Below are 10061 nucleotides of genomic sequence, written 5' to 3'. Positions count from 1 at the left end.
AGTAGAGTCTTTTTTTTTTTTCTTCCTCTTAAATAGCTCACGTCAAAGCTTTGCAAGTCAGGACTTGGAGAAAGTCTCCCTATAGTTAGAGCGATGCATTCAAGATTTTACACTGCAGATCTAAGCTTCCTACTAAAATCATGGTGTTATACTGTTATACACCCTTAATAGCAGCTCATTATGAAAAACCCACCACCACACACAAACAAACAAACCAACCCCAACAAAAAGCAAACCAAATCAAACACCAGACCCAATACAAAATAATCTTTACTTATGGAATTAGAGACATCTATACAAAGGAACTCTTGTGACCTGTGCTTGTGTTTTGTTGCAGAATATAATATAGGAAATACGTAAGAGGGGATATGGGACATCAGGAGGAGTACGTCTTCTTTTTGTTCTATGGTAAAAGAACTTATTACCTCCCTTTAGGGTTATTTCTAGCTATATTAAAATAATTTTGCCCAAATCTTTATTTTTCATAGTAAAGTCAGTAGCGGGGATAGTGAAGGTTAAAACTCCAGGGAAGTTAATGAAACATAAGTTGTTACTGAGGTTGGGCTTCAGTCCAAATTTCTGGTTACTGCTTATTGTAGGACATCTCATTCATTTTTCATTCACAAAAATATCTTTGCTATGTACAATGCTACGCAGTTAGCTAGGACCCTACAAGACCATTCTTTAAGTATATAACTTATTAATTAGAAATTAATTGAATGAAATGTAGTGGACTGCAGGCTTTCATAGAAACTGATGCCAGAACTCTAAAAACCCCTTTCACATTCCATCCAAAATCACATGGTGTGACAAGAATAATATATGATCAGTAAAAAAGGCTTTTATATTTTGTTCAGTTTTTCTGAACAATAGTGAAATTATCTTAACACCCAAAAAAGAACAAAGAGGCACAGTGGTGTTTAGGTTTTACAGCAAGCAGAATGATCAGAGCTGATCCAGAGCCCTGGAGCCCTCTTAATGTTGAGAGGAGAGTTTGGGAATATCAGGCAGCACCTACTGTTGGCAGGGAAAGCTTTGCCACTTGAGAAGCAGTGCTCGCTGTCCCAGTCCATCCCATCAGTTCAAGAACTAGCTCTCACCTTGGATTTCCATTCTGGATCCACACTCTCTCATATTGCAGTCTATGGCAAGAATAGCCCTTCTCCCTGACAGACTCCCTGTCCTTCGTCTTTAGTGACAAAATATTGTTTTGTCTGTCTTACTAGGAAGCAAGAATTGCCTCTATGCACATCCTACCACACTATCACTGGTACATAAGTAAGGAACTAGGAACCAAGATGCACAGACTCCATTCAGTTTAGCATAATGTGTCCCACCCTACTGTAAATGCCTAAAACTTTTCATATGGTCTGTACTCTAGGGGTGCCTGTTGTTTTTCATTGGCTATAAAAAAAGTCTATGTCATCTAGCTGAGATGTACACAAGATGAATTTCACTCTAAAGGGGTGGCAGTGGCAGGTAGAGAGCACCTTCCTCTTCTATTAGTTTCACTGTCATATGGTGGCACATGCACTATTCATCCTCAGGATTAGTGTTTTGCAAGACTAGGTTTAACTTTAGTTTCTCTTGACGCAATTTGCATGCAACAGGTATTGGCATATTAATCCCTTATCCTCATCAGTGCTGAAAATGTCATGAGTTTCTATCGCTTGTCCAGTTTTATGTCACTGAGAGTTCAGGACTTATTCTTCCACATTTGAAGACTTTCAGAACATGTTTATGACAGATCTGACTATTTGGAGCCAGAGACCTGTGTTTCTGCCTTGAGGTTCACCATTTATGATTCTAATGAGGATGGCACAGACAATTATCAGACAAGCATCTCCTATTTTGTTGTCACGGAGGAGCTGCCAGCCTCTACTGGAGGATTTTCTCCACGACTACGTGCAAAGTTGTCACCTGGTATTAGCAGAAGCAGTAATTCTGTGATGTTACTAGGCACTGGTCTAAAAGGAAGAAAAGGAAGACCATGTAAGGAAGACCATGTTTTATTTTACATATATATAGATAGATATATGCCTATATATCTATAAATATATATATATATATATATATTTTTTTACAGCAAGCACTTCAAATTTTTTTTCAGTGACCCATTCCCCACCAGATAGAGTTGTTTAGGAAGAAAAAGGCTTGATATTTTTTCCCATTAAGAAAGGTAAGCAAACTTTTCCAGTGGAAATTCCAGTGGCAACTTATAACATTGAAAACCTGGTTTATCCAGGTTAGTAATGCTGCCTTGGAACTCACCTGAACTGCGGTAGCTCCTGTTGTGGTTTAAGAGATGTCTCCTTATTGTGAGAGGATGCATCACGAGTGCCTAGCTGTTGCTCGTCCTGTGATATATACACTTTTCTTCTGTGGGAGAGGCAAGCTACAGACCATGCAGGAGAATGAGAGCACAAAGCAATCAAGCCACTCCAATTGTGGCTGAAGAAAAAGTAGATAGCTTTAGGGAGGAAAGAGGGGGGTTAAATCCAATTTCCTGCTCAAAAGCAATTTTAAGGAAATATTTCAAGCAGCCCTAAGCACTAGTCTTTAAGTTCCAGCCAGCAACCTATAGAGCTTTGAATTCCCTGTTCTTTTACTCAGTTTGTTTCCTAGTCAGCAGAGACTCTTACCTAGGCCAGTGTTCAGTACAAGTTCGAGCTCAGCCTGATGCACTTAATAGGCAAGATCGATATCTGCTGAGCAGCAGTTGCCAGTGTAAACACTAGTGCTTTTCCAGAGAGCAAGTGCAAATGGAAGATGGGTTAGATAGGCTTAGTGAGACTGCAGCATACCAGTATATACCCTGCATCAGCACTACGATGGCCAGCTGTAATACACATCTTAAGATTTCTGTTTACAAATGGAATTTGAAGGCTGTGGAAAGAGGGTGGGGGAAAGGCAACAGCAGCTGGGAACCATCCATGGCCACAGCTGGTTTTGCAAAGATCTTGCAAGTTGCATTGGGATCTCTCCAGGATTTTCTTGGTTTGAGTAATGCTGCAGATGAGAGGAGGATATATGGTGCTGATAGTACAGAAAGGTTTCTGCACAGGGTGGACGAAACTAGACAAATATCGGGGAAGTGTTTTAGCAGCGTGATGAGCTGCTGACCAGTAGGTGGCAAGCGTGCCACTAAGCCAGGGCTAACCCAGGGCTCTCCGGTTATCTACGGAACACTGTCGTGTCCTTAGGGTGACAGCTAAGATCATTTATGATCCTGTAGCATCTTCCCAGCGAGCAGCTCTGTCAGGTAGCCTCAGTGTTTTCAGCTTGTATATTTATAGCCTTCTAAGCCTTATGATAGCTTTGGCTGGCTTCCTGCGTTGTGCTTGTGGGAGAACGTGGCCTTGTGGGATACACTTGGTGCTCACAGCTCTTCCCTGAGCTATAGCAGCTGTATTAAGGATCCATGCTTAATTGCAAGTGATGGAGAACTCACAACAAAGCTGTATTTTCAGTCATATTTAAGATTTACATGTAATTTTTATTTCACATTTGTTGGGTTTTGGTTCCCATGCAGATTCTGCTCTTTTTTTCCCTTGAACTTCAGTAAGGTTTCTATGCAAGAATAAGTGGTTCTCATGCTCTTGCCAGAAAGGGCAGCATTGCAGTCATGAATAAAGGCAACTATGAAGCCTGACTCAGATCAGTGGTGTCTCTTCCATAGTTGGACGTTAGTTTAGATTCAGAGTGTTTTAAGTACCGTGGGATGGAAGATGCTGCAGATATTTAAGCAGAGGTGATCCTGCCCTGAGGTAGGGTGAAGAACGAAATGATCTCCTGGAGACCTTTAGTTCCTAAAAATTCTGTAGTTCTATTAATGGAAAGGGTGATAATTTATAGTAGTAAAAATAATTTTAATACTAAATACGGCAGATATGCTAGGGCATTTCCTCCCTGTAAAAACTTATCCAGCATTTGTGGTTGACCCATATACACTGAAACTATATTGCATCTTAAGCTTCTCTTAGTTTGTATGAGATGCAAGAAGAATTTTTTTGCCTAGGTCTGTTTGTCATCTTTTTGGAGCATGTGCTCTTTGTTACACCATCAGAGATATGAGAGTGTATGGTTTTACCATTTTAATTGTCTGGATCCATGCTGACATCCTTCCCTCAACCCTGCAAATACTGCAAAATACATGCTTTTTAGATGCATTCTTTCCCTGAGCAGGTGTTCTGAATGTGAAGGTCACTTCTTCAGGATAGATGAAAGTAAAGAGATTAGAGAGGTTTTGGCAGGTTTCCAAGATTATCTTCTGCAGGCAGCACATAGGCCAAAGAGTGGATACATGTACATGGTATTTTGACCGTGATTCCATACCCAGCTTGGATTGGTTTTATGGTAGATCAGAATGCTATTAGGAGTACAGAATCCTTTTGTGGCTTCTCTCTGAATCAGTGATAATCATATAGTGGTTATGATGATCAGAGTCAAGACAAGATTTGAGGGTAAAGGAAATATTTTTTATTAGATAAGTAGCATAGGGAAGCTGAAAGTTTTTCTGAATTTTCCAGCCATACTTGTTGGTCTAATGACAGTTATTGCCTCTGTCTGCCTTGCTTCTGAATCCATGAAGCCTCAGTTTCTTATTCTGTGTAAGCACTTACCTTCCTCTTCAGTTGTTTCAACAATTCAGCAGTATTTATTTCTCCAGATACATCCTTTTTTCCATATTTCCTCAATTCATATGTCTCTTTCTCATTTTCTCAGACTCAGTGTTTTTGATGGGTGATATCAACATCTCTTACCTCTTTCTGAGAAAATCCTATTCTACCCTTCAGCCTTAAGCAGAAATGTGCATGAGTGGGTGAGTGCAGAACACTAGTTTTCCTGAGGATTTCACTGTTCAGCTATCTGATTTGAAAGAGTCATTCAGGTTATCATCCCATATTATGTTCAATATGCTTAAAAAAAACAACAACCAACACAGAAGGTGACCAGAGCATGAAGTGGAGTTTTTATTCTGATGTCTATAGGCAGAGTCCCTGGTAGTAAGCAGAATTCAGTCATTGTATGTAAACCGACTCCACAGATTACTGCTGTGTAGTTTGGGTCCACATGGGTATTTTTCTTCTTGTAAAAGAATACTAAGGGAATGTTTTCTGTTTTTCTGTTATACCAAGTTGTGGGCCAAAATGTAATGTCACTACATTAACTTCGGAGTTGCACTCAAGATGAATTTGGCCCTGTCAGTTGTTAAATTCTTGCTGTGATTGATATCAGCTTGCTCAGAAAGGGATCATGCCAGACTAGCAACCACAGAAATCATCAGTTGAAACTCCACCAAAATTCGCATTCCCTGTAAATTGAAAAATTAAGCTTTGAAATAAAATGCTTTGTTCTTCAATCTCACACTAACTTTTAATTCACATTATATAACTCTTAAGCTATTAGGAAGATGCCAATTAAAACAGAATGGATTGAAGTATTTGAGTGGAGAAAAATAGCAACATGATTCTAGATGAGGTACTGTACTAGGTTCTTGGCATCTTGTGGCATCTTATCTCTGATCTTTTCAGTTGTGAATTTCATTGCCCTCCACCTTCATTTATCATAGATGTACATAGATTTAAATAAATTAAGGTCTATTCCTGGCATATTTATTTTATGAATTCAAAACCACCCCTCATCTGTAGGAATGACTCAACATGAACACTTTCCCAGCTCTTTCTCCCAAGCTCTATGCAGAGGGATTTTTTCCATGGAGAGAAGAAATACCAGAAATTCTGTAAGCCTCACTTGGAATTGCTTTATAACAGATTTATGAAAAAAGCTTGTAGACAAATATTGAAGCAGAAGAATAATGCAGCTAACACTAGGGGTTTTTTTTTCAGTACTTAGAGGTGTAATTGCGTGTGATTTCAATAAATTTCTAGTCTGAAAAGCTCGTCTTTTAATACAACATTTTATATTATCAACACATCAGTGGAACAAAAGGAACAAAAAGATACTAAAAAATATGCCATCAGTAATGGATGGATTAGTCAGTGTTGGATTAAAAGGGCCACTAATTTAATGTCATGGCAATCCCTTTCCACACCCTCAATGGCATTGTATGCTATTGATTTCCACATCAAATAGCTATTTCCACTATGTGCACCAGTGCTGGTGAGTTTCTGCAAGTTACCATGAATTCCCTGGGCCATCTGTACTGCACAGGGATGGGTAGGACATGAAATTTCAGAAATATGGGTAATCAGATTGTGATTAGAATACAGTAAATTATCGTACTGACTCTCAGATTGGCATAAACTCAACATTCCTAATGCATATAGGTATAAAACCAAAAACTGTTTATTTTTTATCCCTAATGTCAAAAAATAAGAAACACATGGAGCAAGTTATTTTGTTTGAAATCACTACTTTTTAGAAGGGGAAGCTAGGTTGAAACTACTTGTATGCATTAATAATGTTCAGCATTGTTTTTATATTTTTGGTCCCATATTCCAAGTTTTATTACATTCAAAAGAATGCCTGTGCAATTTCACGAATACAACATTTGCAGAAGCAGTGCGGAATAGCTGCATAAAATCTGCTAGATTTCCTGTCATTGAGGATGCTTGCTGAACTTTTTTACTGAAAGACCCTGAAGCGTTAGAAGAGACATACTCTTAGAGGCTGGAGCTTTTTATGGACATTCATCTGTGATGAATGGTTAGGTGGAATTGAACCTGCTGTGGGACAGAAAAATTGAATGGATTACTTTCTGATGTTTTCCCCAGCCCTATTTCCTATGTATCATTTGCAAATGGGAAGAATGAGTCTTATCCAGGCTTGTATTTATAAAGTGATGGATTGATACGTACCAGGCTGGGTAGTAAACTTGACAAAGCTGTGCACAAATATGTGAATTGGCAAAGTAAATTCCTATTTCAGCTTTTATGAATATAGCAAGGTGGCAGCAGTAGCAAGTGTAGACACTAAATGTGTGGTGTGATTGTGCCCAACAGAGCCACATTAAGTGCTTTGTAAACTTGAGATCTTCAGTAAGACCTGTATCTTCTGTGGCAGAGTTATCAATATCTTACTTTAAGAAAGAACTCAGCAGCTGTGCGGATCAAATAAAATGTAAATCTGATTTCAGTTGTTCATCTGGCTTCATCTGTCATCATGAACTTCTTTAGAAAGATTCTAAAGTGCAGAACAACTTGCCCATGGCTTGCATGAAAAAAGGGATCTCAAAACTGCTAAATTATTAGCAGTTTCTAAGTAAATCAAGTACCTTCATTTAAATATTAGATAAGTAATTGCTGATTGTTAATGATGGTCTTTCAGAGACTTTTCTCATACCTTCCCATCAGATGGGTATCTGACTAGACTGCTTAGTTCAAATTCAGTTCAATAAAGCATCCAGGTGCCATTTTTGGCAGCTCACTTCCTTCTGGGGATTTCAGAAGATGGAGGTTTCTTCAGAAGGGCTATTTGAAACAGTAGAAAGAATTCTCTGAGTAACTAAGGGCTACTGAAACACTCACCAGTTTCTGCTATAAATACAAGATGCATTTCCAAGGCATAGTGCACTTTGCTTTACATAAAAGAGCACATGTATTGATTTGTTGATTTTTTTATATATAAACTCCAAACAAATAAGAAATGTACATGCTCAGAGAAAGAATTTAATTTCTTCATTCACGCTTCTTCATTTGAGGAATCTTGTAAAAAGAAACTGAAGGCACATCTGAACTCCGTTGCTTAGGGTACCATTGGATGGCATTCTGATGCTAAGGTGATGTAGCACAGCCTGTGTAGCCTAGAACAGATATTCTAGACCTTTGTTGCCAACATCTTAGTATCTCCTTGAAACCCACTGGACAAACAGGCATGTTCTATTAAAGTAGTCCAAGTGAGATGGACAAAGATTGCATAGTAGATTTCTGGCTCCACCGAGGTCTAACCTCTGTGGTTCTGCTCCATGAGACAGCTGGGAAGCAATGAAGCAATGTATTCTGAAATTGGAAAAGTCTGCAGCAGGCAGTAAAAGTTTGTAGTCAAACAAAGCTCTAAGCCTCTACTTTGTGTTTTTGGTGGGTTAGGCTCCTTCCATGGGAGCTGAAAGCAGCCGTGGTGCCGCCATGTCCCAGATCTGGGGGTCAGAGAGCTAGTAAAGTGGCTCAGCAGGGTTGTGCTGGAGCAGAGGCAGCTTCCAGTGGCCTTGTCTTTAGTGAGGAGTGTCAGGTTTTTATGAGCACCGTTACGTTTTTATAGTTTAATGGGTTTGACTATTAAAGCATAACAAAGCACATTAAAAACTTGCCACAGCTCATTTCTACACTCAGAAGCAAGTCCTTGTGATGTGTATTGTGGGTCCCTAGGAAATACTAAATAACGAAGGCCAGCTTATGACAGTACTTTTCACATCTTCCTTATCCACTTTAATAATCTCAGTCCCTTTCTATTTAAAAATAATGTTGATTTGAGGGGTGTTTTATTCAGCTTCAAAGATCTCAGCACAGTGGCTGGTCTGGAATTCACACCTATGGGTTGACTTTTTCAGGAAAAAAGATGGTAGTTTGTGTGAAGACTGCAGATTTGAAGACAGGTCATTAGAAAACATGTTTCTAAAGACACTGTCATAGAAACTAAGGAATACTGGATTAAAGAAGAGAGTGAGAGGTTTCAGTAAAGAAGCAGTAAAGAATACTGTGAAGAAAGCAACTATGACTAGTTGACGACACTCAAAGTTTGACAGAATGGAGAACGGTTTATTAGTTTTAAACAGTGCTGCTGGCATCTTCAGTTGCAAGAATATGGAGGTGGATCCAGGCTGCAGTTCAAGGGAAGTTTAGCAGCAATTCAGAGTTCACTCTAGCTGCAGCACACGAGATCTATACATCACTGAATATTGTTGAGATGGACACTGCTCCCAAGGATGACAGTTTTGCAGAGCACATGTTAGGTCACTGAGGTATTCAAAACTGGCAAGAACTCCCATATTGGAGCTAGACAGCACAGAGATTTTGGTACTTGTGGAAGTAAGACAGAGTGCTCTGCAAGGATGTTTCTTTGCGTCTCTTTCTGCATTTATAGAGAAAAGTTAGAAAGTATGATAATTCAGTTAAAATCTCATGTATTTTATTTCTGACAAGCAGCTTCAGGAAACAGACAAACAGAATACTTAAAGCTTAGATTTGATTTTGGTTTGGTATTTCCATAGGGTCTTTGCAAAATAGAGTTTTATGGTTTCCTTTAAACTGAAACTGATAAGTCAACTTAAATGTACTTGTATTGCTTTTTAAAAATCTTAAGATCCAGATGTATATGTACCTAATGGCATTTTCAGAAGGAGGCTGGTATCTGTATAAGAATTTTGGGAAGTTTTGCTACATGCTAATTGACATTGTTTCATGCCTAAATATGATTATAATTGCATTCCCCATGAGCTTTAGGATCAAAGTGCTTTGGAAATGTAAAGTATTTTACTATTATTTACTGCCTTCAGTTCATTTGCTCATATGTTTTCTAAGCACTTGAAAGCCATTGCAAAGTTGTGGTAACTTGATCTAGACCTGGAATAACCTCACTGATGATGATACATTCAGAAGGGATGTATTTACCACAAGACATTCCAGTGCTTGTCAGTGGTGCCCAGTTCTCAAAGACAATTTGTCACTACATTTATTTTCCTGTTAACAGTCTGCATTGAATATCACTTGCACTTGTGACTCAGAGAACACAAGTTCATCATAGGGTTACTTATGATTGCCAAAGAAAGTTCACTCTTTCTTTTCTCCTTATTGCCAGAAAAGAAATAAAGATTCTAGCAAGCTATTCCAAAGGGAACTGGTGAATTCAGGCATTCTGCTTGTTGACCCATGTGTTACAGGGTCTTTTACAGCAGAAGGGAGTTATAATAAATGTCACTGAAAACATATTGCAGATCACTGTTAAATAATCTCTGCTTTAGTGCAGTGAAAAGCAATTCAGCAGTACAATGATGAATGTGGAAGAAAATCCTCCTAGTGACAGGATATATGGTCTTTTTAAGGTTCTAGAATGGTAGCTGACCTTCCTTGGGAAGACAAGTAAGCACAGGTTACACAGATCTC

This window comes from Streptopelia decaocto (assembly GCF_964273445.1).
Source record: "Streptopelia decaocto genome assembly, chromosome: 5".
NCBI lineage: Eukaryota > Metazoa > Chordata > Aves > Columbiformes > Columbidae > Streptopelia > Streptopelia decaocto.
Note: the sequence above shows the minus strand (reverse complement) of the source record.